Consider the following 27,239-nt stretch of genomic DNA (forward strand, 5'->3'; position numbering starts at 1 on the left):
TGAGCTTCCTATCCTTAGTGGTGCTGCGCACACAGTCTGAGCTGTTCAGGTCTGAGCTTCCTATCCTTAGTTGTGCTGCACACAGTCTGAGCTGTTCAGGTCTGAGCTTCCTATCCTTAGTGGTGCTGCACACAGTCTGAGCTGTTCAGGTCTGAGCTTCCTATCCTTAGTGGTGCTGCACCCACAGTCTGAGCTGCTCAGGTCTGAGCTTCCTATCCTTAGTGGTGCTGCACACACAGTCTGAGCTGCTCAGGTCTGAGCTTCCTATCCTTAGTGGTGCTGTACACAGTCTGAGCTGTTCAGGTCTGAGCTTCCTATCCTTAGTGGTGCTGCACACAGTCTGAGCTGTTCAGGTCTGAGCTTCCTATCCTTAGTGGTGCTGCACACAGTCTGAGCTGTTCAGGTCTGAGCTTCCTATCCTTAGTGGTGCTGCACACACAGTCTGAGCTGTTCAGGTCTGAGCTCCCTATCCTTAGTGGTGCTGCACACAGTCTGAGCTGTTCAGGTCTGAGCTTCCTATCCTTAGTGATGCTGCACACACAGTCTGAGCTGTTCAGGTCTGAGCTTCCTATCCTTAGTGGTGCTGCACACACAGTCTGAGCTGTTCAGGTCTGAGCTTCCTATCCTTAGTGCTGCGCACACAGTCTGAGCTGTTCAGGTCTGAGCTTCCTATCTTTATTGGTGCTGCGCACACAGTCTGAGCTGTTCAGGTCTGAGCTTCCTATCTTTATTGGTGCTGTCCACAGTCTGAGTTTTTCAGGTCTGAGCTTCCTACCCTTCCGACCTCCGATAACAAGAACCTACATTTTTTTCAGCATTTAGTTTTAGCCAGTTATTATTCATCCACTCCTTGTGGGGTAGGGTTTGTACAATAAATATAACTGGGTGTCATCAGCATAGCAATGATATGTCAGGCCATGTTTTTGGACAATTTTTCAATGTGGCAGTATGTATATGGTGAACAGCAAAGGGAACAGTATTCTGCCCTGGGGTACACCATATTTTAGTGGTACAGGGTTGGAGAAGAAAGAACCCAAGGCTACCCTTTGGGTTCTGCCCACCAGGAACTGGAGAACTAAGCTATCTATGCCACAGTACTCTTGCAGCTTGTTAAGCAAGATTTCATGATCAATTATGTCAAAAGCCGCTGAGAGGTCGAGCAATATCAGGATGGAACATTGGCCTCTGTCTCTTGCCATGAGCAGATCTTTGCAGATCTGGGTGAGGGACTGTTTCACAGCTGTGATGTCTCCAGAAGCCAGATTGAAAAGGGGCAAGGATGCTGTTTCTGGAGAGCCTGGCTTCAAGTTGGAGGTAGACAGCCTTTTCAATAACTTTCCCCAGAAAGGGGAGGTTAGAGACTGTAGCTGTTTAGAGCATCTGGGTCTAAGGATGGTTTCTTGAGTAGCAGCCTGACGATTGCTTCTTTCAGACAGGTGGGAAACCTCCCATCTTATAAGGAACTAGTGGACCTAAGCCCGTTTAAAAATGGGCTAGGTCTGTCACTGCGCATGCGCCCGCACATTTCCGTCGTGCGCGTGCACAACGCGCCCGCCCATCCGCACATGCACCAGCCAATCCGCACCTTTGCCCATCATCGCTCGCCGTGCGTCACTCTCCCTCAATGTCTCTGCGTCCCTGCACATGCGCAGAGCGCATGTAGGACACACACAGGGACATGGGAAGCAGAGACAGTAGGGTTTTATTGTAGAGGATTGTTGACTATTTTGTGGAATGCCGGTGTAAATAGTTCAGGGCATTTCAACATGAACTTAGTGGGGCCAGGGTCCAGATTGCAGGTAGTCTGGCGAAGGTTTGAGAGGATATCTAAGATACCTTCTTCAGTGATTGCCTTGAAATCACACCACAGTGGTAGGCTATTGTTTCATCCGTTATATGGCTCTGCATGGGTTTACGTTGCTGTGATTTCAGATCTTATGGAGGAGACTTTGAGAAGAAGTGGGCAAGTTTCTCGCTAAGGTTCTGTGAGGGTCTGATGCTGGATTTCTGGCCAGATGGGCTGGAGAGATTGTCATCTGTGCGGAAAAGCTGGGCAGCTCTCACAGCTGCATTTGCAATCTCCTGATACAAGACTAAGGGCAATCTCCTGCAATCTCCTGAGACAGGACTAAGGGACTTTTCTTGTTGATCAGTGTTTATTCTTTTTCAGGTGAGCAATTAGGGAATGTTTGTCTTCAGGGGACTGATGTTTGTGTTCCTGTCATTACAGTCAGCTCTTTGTTTCGTTCTTTTACAGAGTTATCGAAGCAGAGAGTGTGATGTAGTGCAGGGCGTTTAATGCGTAAGGGAGCTATGGGGTGAAAAGCAGATGAAAAATAATGGTAAGGACCATGGATTCAATGCCTAAGTTGAGATCTGTCAGTCCATCAAGATTAAGGTTGCTCTGAAGGTGTTGGGGTGACAAGCCCTTCAAGGAACGATATTTTATTAGTTCTTTCACTTGGTGTTTTGTAGCTGGTGCTGTAAAGGAGAAGTGGACGGTGTGGTGGTCTGACCAAACTACTGGATCAGTTTACACATTGGATATTCATTCTGAATGAATTATGAGGTCCAAGGTGAGTCCTTTTTTGTGGGTAGGTGTAACGATCGGTGTCAGCAACCAGAGAGTATCTGATTATTGGTGATCTGCAGTATCACCAAGAATACAGATATACCTGATTATTGGTGATCTGAAGAATCACCGATAATCCAAGTATAGCTAACCTCTGGACACCTGAAGCGTGTAAGTGTTTGGTGTAACAGTAATAGAACCACCTGAGAGGCAGGCGATTCAATCAGGTAGAGTCAGACTCTACTGCAGTCAAGGGACTCCAGGAGGTTGAGTCCCTGACTGGATTGCAAAGAGGCCCCTCTGAGGAACAGGGGTTCTCTGCAGTTGGTCTGAACACCCAAGGGGTGGCTGACAGCCGGAAAGGTCGGGCAGGCCGAGTCGGTAACACACGAGCAGATAAGGTACAAAGGCAGAAGGCTGATTCGGTAACCAGGGACAGGCAGAGTTGGCAACAGGAAATCAGATATGCGGAGGTACCAAATCAGAAAGCAGAAGGAAGGTCAGGAGAGCACAGGTCATAAACAGATATCCAACAAATGCCTAGTCTAGGGTGTGAGGTCCGTGGTCTCAACACCCAGGAACTGGTCTAAGGAATAACACAGATGATAATACAGTGTTACTAGACTTGGGTGTGAGGTCCGTGGTCTCAACACCCTGGAACTAGTCTAAAGAATAACAGTAATCTGGCTGCGTGTGGATTCCCAGGTCCACCTGGTTCAACCACACTGAAGGATCTGACTAAGGTCTGAGTGCTAACACATAAGCATTCACAACGCCAGACAACCAGCAACTGACAGGCAAGAAGTATATATAGTAAAGCGCTCCTCAGCGCCGCCCAGCTCTGTCCAGCCAATCTCCTGCTACGCTGGGATCAGCTGATCGTCCCGATCAACTGACCCCTCTCCTATTGGCATAAAGAGCTTGTCATGCGACGCGCGTGCACGTAGCTCTCCACCTGTGTGCACTACTGGGTCCAGACAAACCAGACGCATGTTGCTGCGGAGAAACCGCCGGACTGAACGCGGAAACCGCCGCCTCACTGTCAGACCGCGCGGCGGAGTCTCCGCTATCCATTACAGTAGGGAGGTTGATGGCTTGAGAGAAGCCCAGTTCATTCATGGAAAGAAGTAGCTCAGTTCCTAATTGGGAGGAGTGTGTATCGACCCGTGCGTTAAAGTCTCCCAGAATTATCCACAGAGGGTTTTTCAGTGTTATGCAAGATACAAGTTCTGCTATTTCCTTGAGAAAGGCTGAGCCAGCACCAGGGGGTCGGTAGAGAGGCACTGTGTTTGTTTCTCAGCTGAGAGTTGGGCTGCCAGACATTGAAAAGAGCGGGTGAGGGGCTACAGCGAGGGGTTTAATGTTCAAACTGCATTTGAAGCCCAGAGCTAATCCTCCTCCCTTGTGGTCTTGTCTTTTGAAACACTGAGTAGTTGACTGGTACCGCAGCTGCCAGAGTGGGTCCCGAATTCTGATCCATCCATGTCTTTGTGATGAAAGGATACCCGAGGTGACATGTGACATGGTGAGATAGACATGGGTATGTACAGTGCCTAGCACACAAATAACTAGGCTGTGTTCCTTTTTTTCTTTCTCTGCCTGAAAGAGTTAAATATCAGGTATGTAAGTGGCTGACTCAGTCCTGACTCAGACAGGAAGTGACTACAGTGTGACCCTCACTGATAAGAAATTTCATCTATAAAACACTTTTCTAGCAGAAAATGGCTTCTGAGAGCAGGAAAGAGATAGAAAGGGTCAATAGTTTATAGATTTTAGCTCTGGCATACTTAAATCAATGTGTCATTGAGCAAAAATAATAAAACAGTTACAACTTAAAAGGTATACGATAAAAGCTTTACGTACAGCCATGGGGAAAATAGGACTCTCTTCGCTAATGGGCCCCTTAACCCCATTGCAAAACAATCCAACGTTCCGTCCGGACTATTTTTCCTCTTTTGCAGAGAGCTGGAAGGCTCCCCTTCACCCCTAGAATGCAGGATTTCCTGATAGGAAGTAACCTGAAAGACTTGAATGCCCTGCACCAATATGTTGAGCCTTCCACATTCCCTTTTTGGTCCTCTATGCAACTGAGAAGCTTCTTTAACAATTCTCCACATAAAGCAGCATTCAGTAGAAGCCCTCATATCCTTGAATCTCCACTGCTGACTAAGGCCCCGTTCACACTTGCGTCCCTGGGAAAAACAGACCGGACGTCTGGACCGGATCCGGACCGCACCGGACCCGCACGGCTCCCATCCGGATCTGGTCCGCCTGCATACGTCAGGCATCAGGCATGAACACAGCCGCAATCCGGATCCGTTTCTTTAAAGAGATATACACACTATATAAATTCCTGGGGTCTGGGAGGTCAGCAGAAGCTGCACCTGTAGAATCAGGTCCTCCGCTGTGTAGGGCCTCACCTCCACGTCCGACATACTGCCAAACCGCTCCAGCACAAAGTCACTGCTGCTCCACTCCAGGAATGCTGGGCCCATGTGTCCCCATCCGAAATGGCCGCTATTACTACCATACAAAACGCATAGGAAGTGGGGTAGAACGTCCTGTTTTTATAGCCACTGTGTTCTGTGCTTTCCGTTTCCTATTGGTTTCTATTGCCGGACGGTGCAGTCAGGCTCCGGTCCGGGTGCGTCGTCCGGATGATCCGGACCTAAAAAATAGAGCATGTTGGAAAAGTGTCTGGAGTCCGGATCCGGTCCGGCTCCGGTCCGTACGGAACAGACGCGTGTGTACGGCCGCATAGACTTTCCATTGCTATGCCGAACGTCCGTTCCGTTTGTACAGTATACGGTCCGGATCCGGCCCGGCGAATCCGGACAGCGAATGCTAATGTGAACCGGGCCTAAGGGTCCACCCAGGCATACCGTATCTCTAACATACGACATACTGCTCATGGGTAAGCTCTCAACTGACAAACTCACTTATCAAAACTCTTGGGAAAAAGCTCTAGGAAAGACATTGACTGATGACCAGTGGCAGGCAATCTGGCTTTTAACGCATAAAGGTTTTCCCAATGTTTTATGTCTTTAAAATGTGAACCAATTGGTACAAAACCCTGGTTATCCTCAGCAAATTTGCTGCGGGAATCTCTGACTCTTGCTGCCGTTGTGGAACTCCAAAGGCTGATATGTTACATATATTTTGGAGTTGCACAGCATTGGACCCATTCTGGAGGGAAGACCAGAAACTATGCAGTAAAATCTCTTCCAAGCAAATTCCTCTGGCACCTGTAGTGTTTCTGCTGCATTGCAACACACTTCCAGTGAAATCCTATAAGAAAAATATCTTGATCCATTTGATGACTGCTGCCGAGCAACTATTCCAGTGCTGTGGAGAAAACCTGAGCCCCCTACAATCAAGCAATGGCTGGCCAGAGTTGAGGGCCTTTCACAAATGGAGGACATTGCTTCTGTTGCTAGAGATCAAGTACACCAATATGTCGAAACTTGGGCATGCTGGATCATGTTCAAAGACACAGCTGAATACAAGACATTCATGTCTACATAAGTAAGCCTAAATAACTTCTCTGTCCTCTCGCCCCTTGTTTTTTCTGCTAACCCTTCTTCTTCTCCTTTTCCTGCTTCTACCCCCTTTTCACTCCCCTTCTATGTTGATCCCTGGTCTCTTGGTTTTGAACTGGGACCAAAAGAGGAAATGATAGCGGTAGAGATATGTAACCAATACTTTCCTGCTTCTCACAATACGTAAGAATGAGTACAAGCCATACTGGGTCATATCTTTTCACTTACTAAGCTAACCTGACCATAGCACTGACCCATTTCTAATAAGAGACTCTTTTCTTGCCCCTATCGGAGACATGGAAATTTTGACTGTATCATCGCCCAATTTGAGTAGATGCTTATTTTTGATCACTGTTTGGTATATTTTGTATTGTCAGTATTCTATAGTGCTCTTTTCATTGTATACCAGATCTGCTGAAAAAGTTTGTAATTCTGACATGTTTATTCACAATAAAAGCATTAAATGCAAAAAAAAAAAAAAACCTTAAAAAGTTGATTTAAACATAAAATAAAACTGTGGAATATCTTAAAAAGTCAATTTTAGGAGAAGGAAGATCGAAACAATTGTTTATTTCATTAGTTGATTTTCGCTTCAGGTGTCCTTTAAAAGGAAAACTGAAGTGAGAGGTATATGGAGGCTGTCATATTTATTTCTTTTTAAGCAATGCAAGTTACCTGGCCATCCTGCTGGTCTATTTGGCTGCAGTAGTGTCTGAATCGCACCAGAAACAAGCATGCGGCTAATCTTGTCAGATCTGGTAATAATGTCAGAAACACCTGATCTGCTGCATGCTTGCTCAGGGGCTATGGCTAAATGTATTAGAGGCAGAGAATCAGCTGGACAGCCAGGGAACTGGTATTGCTTAAAAGGTGAGTGGGTCTGGAGCTGCTTTGCTGTCAAGCACTGACCCACGTGTTAAAGTCTCCCAGAATTATCCACAGAGGGTGTTTCAGTGTTATGCAAGATACAAGTTCTGCTATTTCCTTGAGAAAGGCTGAGCCAGCACCAGGGGGTCGGTAGAGAGGCACTGTGTTTGTTTCTCAGCTGAGAGTTGGGCTGCCAGACATTCAAAAGAGCAGGTGGGGGCTACAGCGAGGGGTTTAATGTTCAATCTGCATTTGAAGCCCAGAGCTAATCCTCCTCCCTTGTGGTCTTGTCTTTTGTAACACTGAGTAGTTGACTGGTACCGCAGCTGCTATGACTAAAAGCATTAGGTGCAGAGAATCAGCAGTGCAGCCAGGTAACTGGTATTGCTTAAAAGGAAATAAATATTTCAGCCTCCATACCCCTCTCACTTCTGGTGTAAGGTGAGATCTGAAGCCTCAGTAGTGAATAACGGCTGTTTTGTTGTTTATAGACCTGGCATTGCACAGTACTGCTTTCATGTAGTTTGCCTTAGATTTGAGGCCTCTGTCACACTGGGGTGTTTTCATTGTGTTAGCGCAAGGGGATGCTCGGCAGTGAAATCCTGTGGGGCCTTCCATACTGTACCTGTGAGATGCAGTGCTGGGGCCTTCCATACTGTACCTGTGAGAGGCAGTGCTGGGGCCTTCCATACTGTACCTGTGAGATGCAGTGCTGGGGCCTTCCATACTGTACCTGTGAGATGCAGTGCTGGGGCCTTCCATACTGTACCTGTGAGAGGCAGTGCTGGGGCCTTCCATACTGTACCTGTGAGATGCAGTGCTGGGGCCTTCCATACTGTACCTGTGAGAGGCAGTGCTGGGGCCTTCCATACTGTACCTGTGAGATGCAGTGCTGGGGCCTTCCATACTGTACCTGTGAGATGCAGTGCTGGGGCCTTCCATACTGTACCTGTGAGATGCAGTGCTGGGGCCTTCCATACTGTACCTGTGAGATGCAGTGCTGGGGCCTTCCATACTGTACCTGTGAGAGGCAGTGCTGGGGCCTTCCATACTGTACCTGTGAGATGCAGTGCTGGGGCCTTCCATACTGTACCTGTGAGAGGCAGTGCTGGGGCCCTCCATACTGTACCTGTGAGAGGCAGTGCTGGGGCCTTCCATACTGTACCTGTGAGATGCAGTGCTGGGGCCTTCCATACTGTACCTGTGAGATGCAGTGCTGGGGCCCTCCATACTGTACCTGTGAGATGCAGTGCTGGGGCCTTCCATACTGTACCTGTGAGATGCAGTGCTGGGGCCTTCCATACTGTACCTGTGAGATGCAGTGCTGGGGCCTTCCATACTGTACCTGTGAGATGCAGTGCTGGGGCCTTCCATACTGTACCTGTGAGAGGCAGTGCTGGGGCCTTCCATACTGTACCTGTGAGATGCAGTGCTGGGGCCTTCCATACTGTACCTGTGAGATGCAGTGCTGGGGCCCTCCATACTGTACCTGTGAGATGCAGTGCTGGGGCCTTCCATACTGTACCTGTGAGAGGCAGTGCTGGGGCCTTCCATACTGTACCTGTGAGAGGCAGTGCTGGGGCCTTCCATACTGTACCTGTGAGAGGCAGTGCTGGGGCCTTCCATACTGTACCTGTGAGATGCAGTGCTGGGGCCTTCCATACTGTACCTGTGAGATGCAGTGAGCTGGAAGTGCTGTTATTGCTGCACGGCCCACACTAGGGCATCCGCGCGTTGGTTACCGGCTCACCCGGTGACGTCCGGCAGACCGGTAGTCTTGTAAGTCTATAGCGATGCAGCTTTTTGTAAATGGTTTTCAGCATTGCAGCCTGGAAGCGTTTTTTTCAATATACTTCCACGCAATTCTTATTACCGCCACACGAAGTAAGCGCTACCATATTATTATTATTATTATGTATTTATATAGCACTGACATCTTCTGCAGCACATTACAGAGTACATAGTCATGTCACTGACTGTCCGCAGAGGAGCTCACAATCTAATCCTACCATAGTCATAGTCTATTGTCCTGCCATATTATTATTATATATTTATATAGCACTGACATCTCCTGCAGCACATTACAGAGTACATAGTCTTGTCACTGACTGTCCTCAGAGGAGCTCACACTCTAATCCTACCATAGTCACAGTCTAATGTCCTACCATATTATTATTATGTATTTATATAGCACTGACATCATCTGCAGCACATTACAGAGTACATAGTCATGTCACTGACTGTCCTCAGAGGAGGTCACAATCTAATCCTACCATGGTCATAGTCTAATGTCCTCCCATATTATTATTATTAGGTATTTATATAGCAGTGACATCTTCTGCAGCACATCACAGAGTACATAGTCATGTCACTGTCTGTCCTCAGAGGAGCTCACAATCTAATCCTACCCATAGTCATAGTCTAATGTCCTACCATATTATTATTATTATGTATTTCTGCTTGCCTTCACTCCAGGTGAATGATGAGATTGCCCCACCTGCCAAGGGGCATGTCCGTTTTTAGGGCTGTGCGGCCCGTGCCACCGCCCTGAGCGCTGTTTGGAGGGGGCGCTGTAATGGACGGGGGAACAGGAGCCGCGGGGAGGGCAGCCCGACCTCTCCCTCCCTCTCCCCGGGCCGCTGCACAGTAAATACACACGCTGCTTCCGGCTAAACAGGAAGCAGCGTGTGTATCACTCAGCGTCTATACCGATAGAAGATAGCAGCGAGTGGAACGCAGGAAGGTGAGTAGTTGGGGTCAGAGCTTCCTGCTACGCTATTTACTGTGCATCGGAGGGGGGAGCACGGAGGGCGGCCCGGGGAGAGGGAGGGAGAGAGAGGTCGGGCTGCCCTCCCCGCGGCTCCGGCTCCCCTCTCCATTATGGGGGGGGGGGGGACACCTACCTAACTAACCTATACTGGGGGACACCTACCTAATCTAACCTATACTGGGGGGCAGCTACCTATCTAACCTATACTGGGGGGGCACCTACCTAATCTAACCTATACTGGGGGCACCTACCTATCTAACCTATGCTGGGGGCAACTATTCTGGCTACCTATATTAGAAGCACCCAACTAGCTAACCTGTACTGGGGCACCTACCTATCTAACTTATACCGGGGGCACCTGCCTATATAACCTATACTGGGGGAAACTATACTGGCTACCTATACTAGAGGCACCTACCTGGCTAACCTATACTGGGGCAACTATACTGGCTAACCTATGCCTGGCTACCTATACTGGGGGGACCTATAGCTGGCTACCTATACTGGGGTACCTATTCTTGGCTACCTATACTGGGGCGACCTATACTGAGTGCAACTAGACCTGGCTAACCTATACTGTGGGCACCCTTACCTTGCTCCGGGGGGGGGGCACAATTTTTACACCCCCGCCCTGGGTGCATTTTAGCCTAGAAACTGCACTGCCAAGGGGACAGGAAGCACAAGATGCAATTAAATAGCCACATCCTCCTACCTAGCCTCAGTGCTTTCCTGTCCCTTGGACAAACAGGATGCAATCTCTGGGCTGCGGGAGGCCCAAGGGTAAGGCCAGCCATCCATGCCTGCCTGCGGGGGAGACAGGGAAACCCACAGACAATCCAAGGAGAGTATCACAGGATTGGGGCATGCAGACACATCCCTGCGGGTCAGATTCCCCTATGCCTGCGGCTGTATGCTCAGCGCTGGAGCGAGTGGCAGCGCTATCCAATGGAGGCTGGGGCGGAAGTTGTCACTGGTGGCCTTCCCGGACTTCCGCCAGAAGGGGGCAGACCCAGAGCCTCATGTGGGATGCCAACAGCGTCTATCTGAAACAAGACGCGGTGTGTCTGGCGGGTGACTGCAGCACATTCCCTCTGCCATCTGCAATGGAGGACACCTCCGCTCAGGGCAGGGACGCCGAGGCACACACAGACACAGACCAGGTAAGGTCTGTTGATGTCAATTTTAAGGGGCAAGCTTTTTTTATAAAGACACAATGGTATCTATTAATACTGGGTCTCTCTCTCTCTTTGTGTTTCAGACCCCCATGCCACTCAGATCCACAGACAATTCAAGGAGCAGAGAGTGTGGTATCTGCCATAAAAAGCTTGATCCTTTCTATCCCAAACCCTTGTGCAGTGCCTGTATACTGCAAGTAGTAAAACATGAAAGTGGTGACATGTTTAATGATAGGCTTTCGAAGTTCTAAGCATTTGGCAGATAGATTTCTGACTGCAAATGAGGCTCCTACTTTACCCGGCACTTCTGAGGTAGCCCCACCAACCTTAGACTCTCTGACTCTCTTAATTTTTGGGGGGCTCAAAGGGTTTTGGAGTCTTCTTCAGAGGAAATAGAGCATGTTGGGGAATCTTCTGCTCTGGAAGAGGAGACACCCTGAAGCTCTAAAAGGGGAAAGCTTAAACTATTACCTTATCTAAACTGATGAATTGTTAGAATACATTTGTTCGGCTTTGAATATTCCTATTGATAAGCCTAAACCTGCTTCTGTTGAGGATGATATGTATTCATAACAGGGATCCTCCTGTCTGTTAAAGAACCAATGGGGAGTTTTGGAGCCAAAATTGAAAGATGCTTTTCAGCTATACACTTTAGTGTAGCTGAGAAGCTCATCCTATGCGGACGTATAGCCATTGCCTGCCGCTGTCCTCCCCGCCTGCCTTCACCTGTCACCCTCACCTAGCCTGGCACCTGGTGCACCCCTGCGTTGGCCGCCCCTCTCCCCCAGAGCTCTCCCATACCATGGACCATGCGGGCTGGTATAGCTCAGGGTGCAAAGCCACAGTCGGCCAGGGCTCCGCATTCTGGCCATCCAAGGCTACCTGGGGGACAAGGGGTTACAGAGGCTCTGGAAGCGGGTCTACACAGCATTTTTTTTTTTTATTTCCTACTATCTGAACATTAACCACTTAACGACCGCCTAACACCGATAGGCGTCGGCAGGTCGAAGTGGTGTTTCCATGGAGCGGCCGTTCCATGTCAGTTCACGGAGGGTGTCTCCGTGAACAGCCTGCGAGCCTCCGATCGCGGCTTGCAGGCCATTTGTAAACACGCGGGGAAGAAATCCCCTGTGTTTACATCAATACAGCGCTGCTGCGCAGCAGCGCCGCATAGGAGATCGGCGATCACCGCCGTCTTATAGGCTAAAGCCTATTGGAGGCGGTAAAGGACAGATCGCCGTCCTGTGCCACCCAGAGCCAGCGAGAGAGGGAGGGAAGGAGAGGTAGGGAGGTATATTGCTGCGGCTCGGCCACACAGAGCGGCGGCAATCAGACCCCCCCAGCAGGACATAAAAAGGGGGGGGGGGGGAGTCTGATCGCCCTGGCTGCAACACGATCTGTGATGCGGGCTGGAGAGCCCATGCAGCACAGATCAGCAAGAAATCCCCTGATCCTTAGAGACACTGAAGCGAAAAAAAAATATGATATAGTGAATTGGTTGTGTACTATGAATAATTACTAGAAGATTAGCAGCAAAGAAAATATTCTCATACTTTTATTTTCAGGTATATAGTGTTTTTTCTAACATTGCATCATTGTATAATATGTGCAGATTACACAACACTCAGCGTTCAAAATGAGTCTTTCAGAGCAGTCTGTGAAGTAATGACCTCTCCTCTAGCAGAGGAAAAGTAAATAGTCCAGGAACAGTTGAGATAATAAAAGTCAGATACCAGCCCTCTCCACCACTAACTTAGTCGGAGAGCTTAATGGCTTGTTTGCATAAAGATAACAACTGGAGTTTCTCAACTCTTCCTGTACTGGAAACAATTAGACTGATGTATCTGATCTTAATGTTTTATTTCTTAGCTGTGCTACACATACAAATCATATCATCTTTTTTTTTTTCGCTTCAGTGTCTCTTTAAGTGGTTAAAAAAAAAAAATAAAAAAAAAAAAATAAATATATATATATATATATATATATATATATATACACAGGTGAACATATATACAGGTGAATAAATATATATATATATATATATATATATATATATATATATATATATATATATATAAAAATATTGTTTCCCACTATCTTTTTAACCTATCCTGCAAATGTGGTGTTGCTAGGATGTAAGGGGCCTTTGCTATTAACTGCTACAGTCGGCAGGAGATAATCACAAATTCATTTTTAATGTGATCACGACCTGTGATTGCATTCTGAATATTTGTAATCACCGAATTTCCGTGGCTGATTTCCATGATCCAGAATCGATCACGGCGTCTAATACCGAAGCCAAATAGTGAAAAAATGCTTGTAAATCACTGCTAATCCGTGATCACTGGAAATATCTCCCCATCGCTGAGACGGGGTGAGCCAGGTCACAGTAAGGGCAAGAAAGGGGAGGGTTTTTAAGATGAAGAGGTCATGGATGGTTGTAAGCTTGTTGCGGATAGATCTGGCATTCCAGAATAGAGGAAATTATTGTCTGAGGATGGGGCGGATAGGAATGAGATTGGGGCGAGAATGTTTGTGGGTATGGGGAGGGTGGGAGGTGCGGTGGGGAGAGGGGCGAATTTGGTTGGGGGGGGGGGGGGGGCTGGGAGACAGGAGAGGGCCTGAGGTTAAGATGTGTGGCGAGAAGTGGACAAGGGACCAGGGGGAGGAGCAGATGGAGCCAGAACATGAGGCACCAATAGGGTGGGTGATGAGGGGAAGGAGGAGGAGGTATGAGGGGGGTACGCATACTGATGTGCTGGGGATACATACTGTTGCACTGGGAGTGCTGGTGTGGTAGGTGGGGAAAATGGTGTAGCAGAGGCCGGGGAGTCTTTGGTGGTGGGCTTACCGAGGGCAATGGAGCAGCGGTTGGTAGATTATCAGTTTGTTTGTTTTTTCGATGGGGTGCCTTGTAGGCAGAGATGATCTAGACAGAAAGCAATAGTGTTCAGCAATAGAGTAAATTACAACAAAGATGATGTTACCTTGATGTGAGCCTTAAATCTGGTGAATTCGGGTAAATTTGTTTTTTCGCCCTTTGAAAGCTGCCCTTAGAATGTGAACCCAGTTGTATTTAATGCCCTGGAAAACCACCTGCATCTCCCAAAACACAAATCCCTGTTATTTCCTCAGGTATTCCAAGTACTTGAAACTTCCGCCCAGATTATATTGTCCCCGCCCTCATACCTAGCCACACCCCTCTATCTCCCACATACTCCCTGGCTGCTCTCTCTTCCTACAGTTTAACAGAATAGTCAAGCAGCTCGGGGTGACCCAAACCAATATATAGGGAGATAAAAGAGACTGAAAGACCTCCTACTAAAAATCATTGCTTGGTGTGATTTGCCTTCTTAAAACAGAAGGAGATTTGCAATAATTCAGCTATAAGTGAACATTTGTAGTTACCCACAATGCACCACTACTTATTATGCAAATTGTCTCTTTTTGCCCCTGTAAGCATGCTAGCTTTGCGAAAAAAGAGATAATTTGCATATTCAGTAGTGGTGCATGGTGGGTAACCACAAATGTTCACTTATAGCTGAATTATTGCAAATCTCCTTCTGTTTTAAGAAGGCAAACCACACCAAGCATAGCTACAGTTTGATTAATAAATGAGGCTGCAGTTAGCTGACTGACCACAAGATGGCGAGCTCCCCTCCACCAGCTGGAACGCAGAAACCGGAAACACAGAGCCACAGAGAGGAAGTGAAAAGAGAGGCTGGAAGTTGGTGGGTGGAGCATATTGTCCTGCAGCCAATGATAGAGCTATAATCACCCAAAGGAGGTCACGTTTGGGAGTGACGTCACTGGGAATCACCACCCTCTGTTGTCATTGGAAGGTAGAGACCGGAAGTGGTGAGAGCAGAGCTCGTGCTGGCTGCAGAGGAGGGGAAAGGTTACTTTGTTTATATTTTATTTCCCGCCTGTAACTATAATTAATAATAACTGTAACATTTGTAAAGAGCTTTCCTCCTGTCACACCCAGTGCCTGAGAGCTGCAGCCACCAGAGGGAGGGGAGGTGCACATCGTGGGGGAGGGGAGGAGCACATAGTGGGGGAGGGGAGGACTGGTATTGGGGTGAGGGAGGAGCACATAGTGGGGGAGGGGAGGACAGGTATTGGGGTGAGGGGAGGAGCACATAGTGGAGGAGGGGAGGATAGGTATTGGGGTGAGGGAGGAGCACATAGTGGGGGAGGGGAGGACAGGTATTGGGGTGAGGGAGAAGCACACAGTGGGGGAGGGGAGGACAGGTATTGGGGTGGGGGAGGAGCACATAGTGGGGGAGGGGAGGACAGGTATTGGGGTGGGGGAAGGGGGACAGGTATTGGGGTGAGGGAGGAGCACATATTGGGGCTGGGGAAGTGTATAGTGTAGAGGACATTCTGTGCACTTCCTGTTTGTCACACAAAGAGAATAGACACTCACTGCAGACTTAGACATGACTGGAGAGGAAGATGCTGGGAGTGTAACATAGCTGGAGAGGTGAGTAGGATTGTGGGAGTGTCACATGGCTGGAGAGGTGAGGAGGATTCTGGGAGTGTCACCTGACTGGAGAGGTGAGGAGGATTCTGGGAGTGTCACATGACTGGAGAGGAGAGGAGGATTCTGGGAGTGTCACATGGCTGGAGAGGTGAGTAGGATTGTGGGAGTGTCACATGGCTGGAGAGGTGAGGAGGATTCTGGGAGTGTCACATGAGTGGAGAGGTGAGGAGGATTCTGGGAGTGTCACATCACCTTACCTTCAGTCTCTCCATACAGAGTTTCCCTTCTGTGAAGTCTGGTGACCATCGCTGTGCCTCCACCTCACCCCCTGATATCTGAGAGACACGAGAAGCCCACAACATCCTCACTGCTCTGCTGTCGGGGTGAGTTGAGCATTAGCAGGAATTATGGGACAGTATCCAGTGACAGCCAGTGATTTGTATGGTGGTGACTGTATCATTCTGTGTGTCAGGTTCCTATAAGGAGGCTCATTGTCTCATCTATTTCTCCATGGAGGAGGGGCAGTATATAGAAGGACACCAGGACCACTACAAGGACGCCATGATGGAGAGTCAGCCGCCCCTCACATCACCGGGTAAGGGGAGACTTTCATTTCCCTTGGAGTCCACCTAGATCCCCCATCATCTGATAATGACATAGAGACAATGTATTCAGTCAGTGTGTGTGTTTCCTACAGATGTATCCAGTAACAGAAACCCACCAGAGAGATGTACAGGTCCTCTTTATTCCCAGGATTGTCCACAGGAAGGTCACACCACCCCCCAGCATTACCAGGTAAGGTGGGACTGAGGATCACCAGAGTCTCCAAACTGTTTTGTATTATCCTCCTGCATGTGCTGTTATCTGTGGTCACAATTTAAATTAGCTCTCATTGTGTGCACTTAGGGTAGAGAACTGATACATGTAAGTGCTGTGGTTAAAGAAGAAGAGACGTATGTGAGGAGTGATCAGCAGTCTATAGAGGAGGAAGACATGATGAGGACAGGTAAAGAGGAAGAAGGAGAGACGTATGTGAGGAGTGATCAGCAGTCTACGGAGAAGGGGGTCATGATGGTGAAAATTAAAGAGGAAGAAGAAGAGACGTATGTGAGGAGTGATCAGCAGTCTATGGAGGAGGGTGACATGATGAGGACAAGTAAAGAGGAAGAAGAAGAGACATATGTGAGGAGTGATCAGCAGTCTATGGAGGAGGGTGACATGATGAGGACATGTAAAGAGGAAGAAGAAGAGACATATGTGAGGAGTGATCAGCAGTCTGTGGAGGAGGGTGACATGATGAGGACAAGTAAAGAGGAAGAAGAAGAGACATATGTGAGGAGTGATCAGCAGTCTGTGGAGGAGGGTGACATGATGAGGACAAGTAAAGAGGAAGAAGAAGAGACATATGTGAGGAGTGATCAGCAGTCTGTGGAGGAGGGTGACATGATGAGGACAAGTAAAGAGGAAGAAGAAGAGACATATGTGAGGAGTGATCAGCAGTCTGTGGAGGAGGGTGACATGATGAGGACAAGTAAAGAGGAAGAAGAAGAGACGTATGTGAGGAGTGATCAGCAGTCTATGGAGGAGGGTGACATGATGAGGACATGTAAAGAGGAAGAAGAAGAGACATATGTGAGGAGTGATCAGCAGTCTATGGAGGAGGGTGACATGATGAGGACATGTAAAGAGGAAGAAGAAGAGACGTATGTGAGGAGTGATCAGCAGTCTATGGAGGAGGGAGACATGAGGAGGACAAGTAAAGAGGAGGACAATGTTACAGAGGGCAGAACAGGTGAGTAATCAGCAGTAATATAGAATAAATGTGTATGTATATTGCTGGTGTGGCTGTGTTGCTGCTCACAGACTGGCCATGTTAGGAGCTATTATTTGTACTAGTTACATATTGTGTTTGGTGACATCTTACTAACAATAACAGTACAGACACCCTGATTGGAGTTCCCTGTTCTGTTCTGTGGAGAGGGAGGGGGCGATGGAGGGAGGAGCATCTGGCTACATCTCACTGCAGCAATACAATGCTGATCAGGGGAGGACTTTCCAACTGTGACAGCCACTAAATTGTTGCATGCGTGTGTGGTTTAAATGAGTTCTACCGCTGATAATGGTCACTGTACATTACTGTACACAGATTGGTCACAGTAGGGAGTGACTTAGTGTTACTAGCCTGTAATAAGCTGATAATGGTCACTGTACATTACTGTACACAGATTGGTCTCAGTAGGCGGGGGTTAGTGTTACTGGCCTGTAATAAGCTGATAATGGTCACTGTACATTACTGTACACGGATTGGTCACAGTAGGGGTGACTTAGTGTTACCGGCCTGTGATAAGCTGATAATGGTCACTGTACATTACTGTACACAGATTGGTCACAGTAGGGGTGACTTAGTGTTACCAGCCTGTAATAAGCTGATAATGGTCACTGTACATTACTGTACACAGATTGGTCACAGTAGGGAGTGACTTAGTGTTACTGGCCTGTAATAAGCTGATAATGGTCACTGTACATTACTGTACACAGATTGGTCACAGTAGGGGTGACTTAGTGTTACTGGCCTGTAATAAGCTGATAATGGTCACTGCACATTACTGTACACAGATTGGTCACAGTAGGGGTGACTTAGTGTTACTGACCTGTAATAAGCTGATAAAGGTCACTGTACATTGCTGTACACAGATTGGTCACAGTAGGGGTGACTTAGTGTTACCGGCCTGTAATAAGCGGATAATGGTCACTGTACATTACTGTACACAGATTGGTCACAGTAGGGGGTGACTTAGTGTTACCAGGCTGTAATAATCTGATAATGGTCACTGTACATTACTGTACACGGATTGGTCACAGTAGGGGTGATTTAGTGTTACTGGCCTGTAATAAGCTGATAATGGTCACTGTACATTCCTGTATACAGATTGGTCACAGTAGGGGGTGACTTAGTGTTACTGGTCTGTAATAAGCTGATAATGGTCACTGTACATTACTGTACACAGATTGGTCACAGTAGGGGGTGACTTAGTGTTACATAGTTATTTTGGCTGAAAAAAAGACATACGTCCATCAAGTTCAACCAGTACAAAGTACAACTCCAGCCCGTCCCCCACATACCCCTGTTGATCCAGAGGAAGGCGAAAAAAACCCCACCAGGCATGGTCCAATTAGCCCCAAATGGGAAAAATTCCTTCCTGACTCCAGATGGCAATCAGATAAAATCCCTGGATCAACATCATTAGGCATAACCTAGTAATTGTAGCCATGGATGTCTTTCAACGCAAGGAAAGCATCTAAGCCCCCTTTAAATGCAGGTATAGAGTTTGCCATAACGACTTCCTGTGGCAATGCATTCCACATCTTAACCACTCTTACTGTAAAGAACCCTTTCCTAAATAAATGGCTAAAACGTAGTGTTACTGGCCTGTTATAAGCTGATAATGGTCACTGCACATGTATAGTATTATATACTGGCGAAAATATTAGAGACACCCAGAAATATGTTGGTCCACCTTTTAGCCCTGATCACAGCTGATATTCTTCTCTATAAGATGCTGACGCCGTTACTGAGGAATGTTGGCCCGTGCTGACATAATGGCAGCTCTAAGTTGGGTCAGATTGGATGGTGACGTTTCCAAGCTTTGAAGTGATCTTTTGTCTTCGCCCCACAAATGCTCAGCAGGATTGAGGTCAGGGGCCATGGAAGCAGGTTAAACTCTGATTGATGTTCCTCAAACCAGTTGGAGACCGATCGAGCATGGTGACAAGGGCCCACAACAGGTGTCTTTTCCTATTTTCTGAGATACCAAAGGCACTCTTGATGGTCTCCAGCTGCTAAAGCCCATCCTTTGCAAAGTCCTTCTTGTTGTGCATTGGGATAGGCTTTGTGATGAATTCAGCTGTCATTTGTTGTGTTGTTGCTCTTCTGTTGCTGCGGACTATGCTTGCTGCTCGCCTTACACCTCTCTCATTCACCAGCCTTGTGACCAGAATAGTCCAAGATAATCTTTTAAAGTTTTTTGTCAATTGCCACTCTCTAGACACCGGAGATATTAGGTGAGAAAATCCTAAAACACCCAGAGCGGTTTTTGTCATTTTCTTTTGTCTTGCAGCGATAGCAATGACATGGCAGCAGAGTTGTCCATGGACCCTGGTGGTGGTGGGAACACAGACTTTAGTAGGGAAACTCAGTGGAAGCAGGAGGAGGACTAAAGCGGTCAGTGCAGCAGCACAGAACGACCATGGCACCTCACTGGTGGTACCACAGCATGATAATGCTGCCTAAAAATGATATGCATCCGTGGACCCTGGCGGTGGGAACACAGACTGCCGTAGGGAAATGCCGCAGCAGGAGGAGCAGCGTGAGTCAGCAGCAGCAGCGTATGAGGCCATGGGGCATGACGGGTGTCACCACAGCAAAACATGAAATGAACCAGGCCAATTAGGAGTACTAGGTTCTAACTTGCTTTGGAAAGGCAGGAATTATAAAAATTCCAGCAGCCACTTCTTGTCCCCCAGTGGCTGACAGCAGGAACCAGGAACTCACCTTCCACCCAAGCCTGGTTCATTTCCAGGAAGGTGAGTTTGCCCACAGAGGCGTGGGAGAGCCGAGAGCGCTTCTCGGTGACCACGCCACCGGCCGCACTGAAGCATCTCTCGGAGAGGACACTGGAAGGTGGTCCATGGGGCTGTCTGTGTCATTGAGCCTGCAGAATGACCCCATGTAGTTAGACACCATGCTGGTCAGTCGCTGCTGCTGCTGCTGCTTGTTGGAGAAGGATGCTGTGGCTGGCACCTCTGCTCTGGGCCGCTGCACTGCATACAGGCTCTTGCTTAGGCTCAGAAGGTCTCCAGGGCGCCGGCTGGTGGTGCTGGTGGCGGCCGCAGGCACCTGTTGTTGGGTTGGCAGAACAGCAACAGTGGGGTGGAAGTCTGGGGGAATGCTTCCAGTAGTCTGCGCACAAGGGCCCCTGCAACTCCCTTGTGCGTTGCTCGGTGGTGGATGGCAACATGAACTCCCCCAGCTTCCCCTTCAGACGCGGGTCCAGCATCACGGTGATCCAGATGTCTTCCTTTCACGCATCGGGATTACCCGGGGGTCCCAGCGAAGGCAGCGCAACATGTGCAGCAGCCATGGGGAAGGGTCTGGCATTGGCAGACACATCTTCATCGTCATCCCCGAGGACATGCCCGTCCGCCGTGTCCTCCTCCTCAGACCTCCACCCTCGTACTACGGCAGTGGCGCTCTGCTGCTCCCCCTCAGCATCCAGGTTAGGGACCTCCAATTTCTCCTCCACTACCTGAAAGTCGTTGTCCTCCTCCTCCTGTGAGGTGGATCCAGCTGCCTCAGGGCTGCCTCCCCTTCTTTTATCAGATCACACATTGCCATGTCCAGCAGGCAAACCAAGGCCACCCACTCACACACGGAGGCCCGCTCCTGGCTGACCATCTTGGTTCCCTGCAGGAAGGGAGTCAGCACCAGGCATACTTGCTGCATCTGTGTCTACCGAGCTGCAGTTATCATGGGGACTTGCTGGTTGTTGGGGACACTTGGGTCTAGCATGTAGGCCCTAAGAGCCACCCTGTGCTGACACAGCTGCTCCAACATTGCCAGGGATGAGTTCCAGCGAGTTGGGACAAATATGATCAGGCGGTGTGAGGGCAGGCCCTCGAGCTGCGGCAGGTGGGCCAGGGTTGCAGAGGCAGTGGCAGAAATGGTGCACCACCTCCCAAGCATCTTGCAGCAGGTCGCTCATCCCCTGGTAGGTGCGCAGGAAGCGCTGCACTACCAAATTATGCACATGGGGCAAGCAGGGGATGTGCTGGAGGTTTCCCTGCTGCACTGTGGCCACCAGGTTGGCCCCATTGTCGGCCGCCACATATCCCACTTCCAGGCCTCTGAGGGTCAGCCACCTTCACTCCTGCACCCTGAGGGCGGCCAGAGCGTGGGCGGCCGTCAGTTTGTCCTTCTCCAGGCTGACCAATTTCAGCAGCGCTTGACAGTGGCCTGCTGCTGCGCTCGTCCTCCCTTCCTTCCACCAATGTCACTCAGTGCACTGTAAAGGACTGGTAGCGGCCTGTCCCAAATCAGCTGCTCCACGAGTCCATGGTGATGTGGACCCGCTCGATCATGGAGTAGTCGAGCGAATGGGCCACGTTTGCCACCGCAAACTCGTGCAGTGCTGGGATGGCGGTCCTTGGAAAGTAGTGGCGGCTGGTGATTTGCCACTCTGGGATGCCAAACTGGAGCAGCGTGTGCATATCACTCCCCTCCTGCACCAGGGAGTAGGGAAGGAGCTTGGAACACATGGTCCGGGCCAGCAAGCCGTTTAGCTTCCAGATGCACCTCTGGCCAGGAGGCAGAGGTTTGGTCAAACCCTAAAAGCTGTCGCTCAGCAGGGTCTGCCGATGTCCTAAAGGGGAAGCTGAGGGGGCCAATGAGGACTGGCTGGCCTCACCCGCCTCAATATCTGTGTCATGAGCTGCCAAAGGCGCACTGGACGGAAAAGCGCATTTGCGTGCTGCTGCGGCTTCACGACCCTGAGGGAGGGATGATGCTGCTGCGGTGGTGAGTCTCCTGCTCTGACCACCCTCTTGCTGGTCCTTCATCCTCTTGAACCCTTCATAGTCCTTGCAGTGATAGCTCTTCAGGTGGGCCTGGAGGGATGAGGTACCCATCTTGTCTGCGTTGCGCCCGCGGCTCAAGGTTTTCTGGCAGGAGTTGCACACTGCATAGCTTACATCCAGGGTGGACACATAGAAATAATTCCATACTGGGGACATAAACAACCCCCTACGGTGCACAGAGGGTGCAGCGGCTCTCCCTCTGGTTTTCAAACAGACAGAAAAGCAAAAAAAAAAAAAAATGTGCAGATGGCGCAAATACTAAATACAGTAATAGAGCACGAAAATCAGTGAACAGCGGTCTGCCTGCACTACGCACAGCAAAGTAACGGCACGCTGGCAGAGTACCATGTCACTGGCTACACTGAGTGACTGACTAGTGACTACAGCTAACTGAAGTTGATCACTGGCTGATTAGCTGAATACAAGTATCAAATACAGTAATATAGAGCACAAAAATCTGTGGACAGCGGTCTGCCTGCACTATGCACAGCAAAGTAACTGGCTGCACGGCACACAGTTCAATGTCACTGACACTGACTACACTGAGCGACTGAGCACCGGACGAGGGAAAAGCAGAGGCCAAGGACCGGTAATGTACACCTTACACTGGGCCCCGGGGGGGGGGGGGGGGGTGGAGGGACAAGTAGAGGCCGCGGACCGGTAATGTATGCCTTACACTGGGCACCGGGGGGGGGGGGACAAGCAGAGGCCGAGAACCGGTAATGTATACCTTACACTGGGCACCGGGGGGGTGGGGACAAGCAGAGGCCGCGGACCGGTAATGTATACCTTACACTGGGCACCGGACGAGGGAAAAGCAGAGGCCAAGGACCGGTAATGTACACCTTACACTGGGCCCCGGGGGGGGGGGGGGGGGTGGAGGGACAAGTAGAGGCCGCGGACCGGTAATGTATGCCTTACACTGGGCACCGGGGGGGGGGGGGGACAAGCAGAGGCTGAGGACCGGTAATGTATACCTTACACTGGGCACCGGGGGGGTGGGGACAAGCAGAGGCCGAGGACCGGTAATGTACACCTTACACTGGGCCCCGGGGGGGGGGGGGGGGGGGTTGGGGTAGGGACAAGTAGAGGCCGCGGACCGGTAATGTATGCCTTACACTGGGCACCGGGGGGGGGAAGCAGAGGCAGAGGACCGGTAATGTGTACCTTACACTGGGCACCGGGGGGGGGGACAAGCAGAGGCTGAGGACCGCTAATATATACCTTACACTGGGCACCGGGGGGGGGGGGGGACAAGCAGAGGCTGAGGACCGGTAATGTATACCTTACACTGGGCACCGGGGGGGGGGGACAAGCAGAGGCTGAGGACCGGTAATGTATACCTTACACTGGGCACCGGGGGGGGGGGGGGTAGGGACAAGTAGAGGCCGCGGATCGGTAATGTATGCCTTACACTGGGCACCGGGGGGGGGGGGGGACAAGCAGAGGCAGAGGACCGGTAATATATACCTTACACTGGGCACCGGGGGGGGGCAAGCAGAGGCCGAGGACCGGTAATGTATACCTTACACTGGGCACCGGGGGGTAGGGGGAAGGGTCAAGCAGCGGCCGAGGAGCGGTAATGTATACCTTACACTGGGCACCGGGGGGGGAGGAGTTTCAAGCAGAGGCCGAGGAGCGGTAATGTATACCTTACACTGGGCACCGGGGGGGTGGGGACAAGCAGAGGCCGAGAACCGGTAATGTATACCTTACACTGGGCACCGGGGGGGGTGGGGACAAGCAGAGGCCGCGGACCGGTAATGTATACCTTACACTGGGCACCGGACGAGGGAAAAGCAGAGGCCAAGGACCGGTAATGTACACCTTACACTGGGCCCCGGGGGGGGGGGTGGAGGGACAAGTAGAGGCCGCGGACCGGTAATGTATGCCTTACACTGGGCACCCGGGGGGGGGGGGGACAAGCAGAGGCTGAGGACCGGTAATGTATACCTTACACTGGGCATCGGGGGGGGTGGGGACAAGCAGAGGCCGAGGACCGGTAATGTACACCTTACACTGGGCCCCGGGGGGGTAGGGACAAGTAGAGGCCGCGGACCGGTAATGTATGCCTTCCACTGGGCACCGGGGGGGGGGGGGGGGGGGACAAGCAGAGGCTGAGGACCGCTAATATATACCTTACACTGGGCACCGGGGGAGGGAAGCAGAGGCAGAGGACCGGTAATGTGTACCTTACACTGGGCACCGGGGGGGGGGGACAAGCAGAGGCTGAGGACCGGTAATATATACCTTACACTGGGCACCGGGGGAGGGAAGCAGAGGCAGAGGACCGGTAATGTATACCTTACACTGGGCACCGGGGGGGGGGGGGACAAGCAGAGGCTGAGGACCGGTAATGTATACCTTACACTGGGCACCGGGGGGGGGGGGGGGACAAGCAGAGGCAGAGGACCGGTAATATATACCTTACACTGGGCACCGAGGGGGGGGCAAGCAGAGGCCGAGGACCGGTAATGTATACCTTACACTGGGCACCGGGGGGGGGACAAGCAGAGGCCGCGGACCGGTAATGTGTACCTTACACTGGGCCCCAGGGGGGGGGGGGCAGTGCTGGGAGTTTGGTCACGTTTATTGATTGTCGCAAAACTGTGACTTGTATGCATATATAATGCAAATTGTATGCAGATAAAATTTGTAAGGAAATGCATTTGATTGGCTGAATTCCTAGCCGCATGAAACTTTCATGCAAAGCAAAGTTGTTGTCCTGCGATTGGCTGCCTGTAATGAGCACAACCTTCTGCAGTTCTTAGTCGGGCTGATAACTAGCGATGGTCAGTGACATGCCTATTAATGAGAAGTGCTAATTATATGCTAATTATAAGCAAAGTTATGCAGCTGCTGCATTTGGTCCATTTCCAATGTGCATAAACTTTGCACCAACTTGGAATTCTCAGCAGCTCACTGACCCTCCCCTAATGATAATTACTCCTCCGCTCACAATTCTCTAACAGGAAGTGATGATGTTTCTCTATTTGCAGCGTGGAGTCCCGGCATCAGGAACCTCTCAGAGACTCGTCTCTCTGTATCCACAGACTGTACAACGGATGATGATGATGTCACTGGACAAGAGTCTCCTGCAGATATCCTGGTGACCCCAAATATTCCCCCAGACTCTCCTCACCTGTCTAACCCTGAGGGGCCTCATACCCAGCACAGCTCTCCCCCTGCTGGAGGGTCTTATTCCTGCTCCATGTGTGGGAAATGTTTTGTATGGAAATCACAGCTTGTCAATCATGAGAAATCTCACACTGCCTGGAAGCCCTTTTCATGTGCCGAGTGTGGGAAATGTTTTCTATGGAAATCGCAGCTTCTCATACATGAGAGATCTCACACTGATAAGAAGCCCTATTCATGCACTGAGTGTGGGGAATGTTTTTTATATAAATCACAGCTTGTCGCACATGAAAAATCTCACACTGGAGAGATGCCCTATTCATGTGCTGAGTGTGGGAAATGTTTTTTATATAAATCGCAGCTAGCCACACATGAAAGATCTCACACTGGAGAGATGCCCTATTCATGTGCTGAGTGTGGGAAATGTTTTTTATATAAATCGCAGCTAGCCACACATGAAAGATCTCACACTGGTGAGAAGCCCTATTCATGTGCTGAGTGTGGGAAATGTTTTGCACAGAAATCACAGCTTGCCAGGCATGAGAGATCACATACTGGTGAGAAGCCCTATTCATGTGCTGAGTGTGGGGAATGTTTTGCAGATAAATCCCATCTTGTCACACATGAGAGATCTCACACTGGAGAAATGCACTATTCATGTGCTGAGTGTGGGAAATGGTTTGCGCAGAAATCACAGCTTCAAATTCATGAGATATCTCACACTGGTGAGAAGCCATATTCATGTGCTGAGTGTGGGAAATGTTTTGAACGGAAATCACAGCTTGTTGTACATGAGAGATCTCACACTGGAGAGAAGCCATATTCATGTGCTGAGTGTGGGAAATGTTTTGTACAGAAGTCTCATCTTGTCAATCATGAGAAAACGCACACTGGTGAAAAGCCCTATTCATGTGCTGAGTGTGGGAAATGTTTTGGAACTAAAGGAAGCTTTGTCAGGCACGAGGCAATTCACACTGGTGAGAAGCCCTATCCATGTGCTGAGTGTGGGAAATGTTTTGTACAGAAATCAGATCTTGTCATACATGAGAAATCACACACTGGACAGAAGCCCTATTCATGTGCTGGGTGTGGGAAATGTTTTAGGCAGAAAACAAAGCTTGTTATACACGAGAGATCTCACACTGGAGAGAAGCCGTATTCCTGTTCTAAGTGTGGGAAATGTTTTAGAACAAAAGGAAGTCTTGTCTATCATGAGAGATCTCACACAGATGAGATAATCTATTCATGTGCTGAGTGTGGAAAATGTTTTGCAAAGAAATATCATCTTGTCATTCATGGGAGATCCCACACTGGTGAGATGCAATATTCCTGTGCTGAGTGTGAGAAATGTTTTGTATGGAAATCGGAGCTTGTCAGACATGTGAGATCTCACACTGGAGATAAGCCCTATTCATGTTGTGAGTGTGGAAAATATTTTTTGTGTAAATCAGAGCTTGACAGACATGTGAGAACTCACACTGGAGAGAAGCCATATTCATGTGCTGAGTGTGGGAAATGTTTTGGACAGAAATCAGGCCTTGTCAGACATGAGAGATTTCACACTGGTGAGAGGCCCTATTCATGTGCTGAGTGTGGGAAATGTTTTGCACTTAAAACACAGCTGGTAAATCATGAGAGATCTCACACTGGTGAGAAACCCTATTCTTGTACTGTGTGTGGGAAATGTTTTGTTCAGAGAACAGGCCTTGTCACACATGAGAGATCTCACACTGGTGAAAAGCCCTATTCATGTACTGAGTGTGGGAAATGTTTTGTACGGAAGTCAAACCTTATCAGTCATAAGAAATCTCACACTGGTGATAAGTAGAGATGGGCGAACAGTTTGGCTGTGTTAGCCGAACTGTTCGGGCTGCCCAATCTGTCATTTATCTATGCCTCTTACTACTTCCGGGTCGCAATGACCCGGAGTAGTACGTCTGCGCTGCCCGGCGGAGCGCGTCCTAGCGACGCGCTCCCGTTGCCGGGCACTTTCTGCGCATGTGCGTGACGTCATGAGTGACGTCACGCACATGCGCAGAAAGTGCCCGGCAACGGGAGCGCG

General features: G+C 49.6%; 1 long non-coding RNA gene and 1 pseudogene across 1 annotated transcript; both read left to right on the forward strand.

Annotated features, from left to right (window-relative positions):
- Positions 1-27,024, forward strand: part of LOC137535595 (zinc finger protein 585A-like) — a 42,780-nt pseudogene extending 15,756 nt beyond the window's left edge.
- LOC137533973 (uncharacterized) lies at positions 14,765-15,998 on the forward strand. Its single transcript, XR_011024262.1, has 3 exons — positions 14,765-14,821; positions 15,686-15,792; positions 15,882-15,998. It is a non-coding gene; the product is annotated as an uncharacterized lncRNA (long non-coding RNA).
- Positions 27,025-27,239: the final 215 nt, after the last annotated feature.

This window comes from Hyperolius riggenbachi, chromosome 10 (genome assembly GCF_040937935.1).
Source record: "Hyperolius riggenbachi isolate aHypRig1 chromosome 10, aHypRig1.pri, whole genome shotgun sequence".
Lineage (NCBI taxonomy): Eukaryota > Metazoa > Chordata > Amphibia > Anura > Hyperoliidae > Hyperolius > Hyperolius riggenbachi.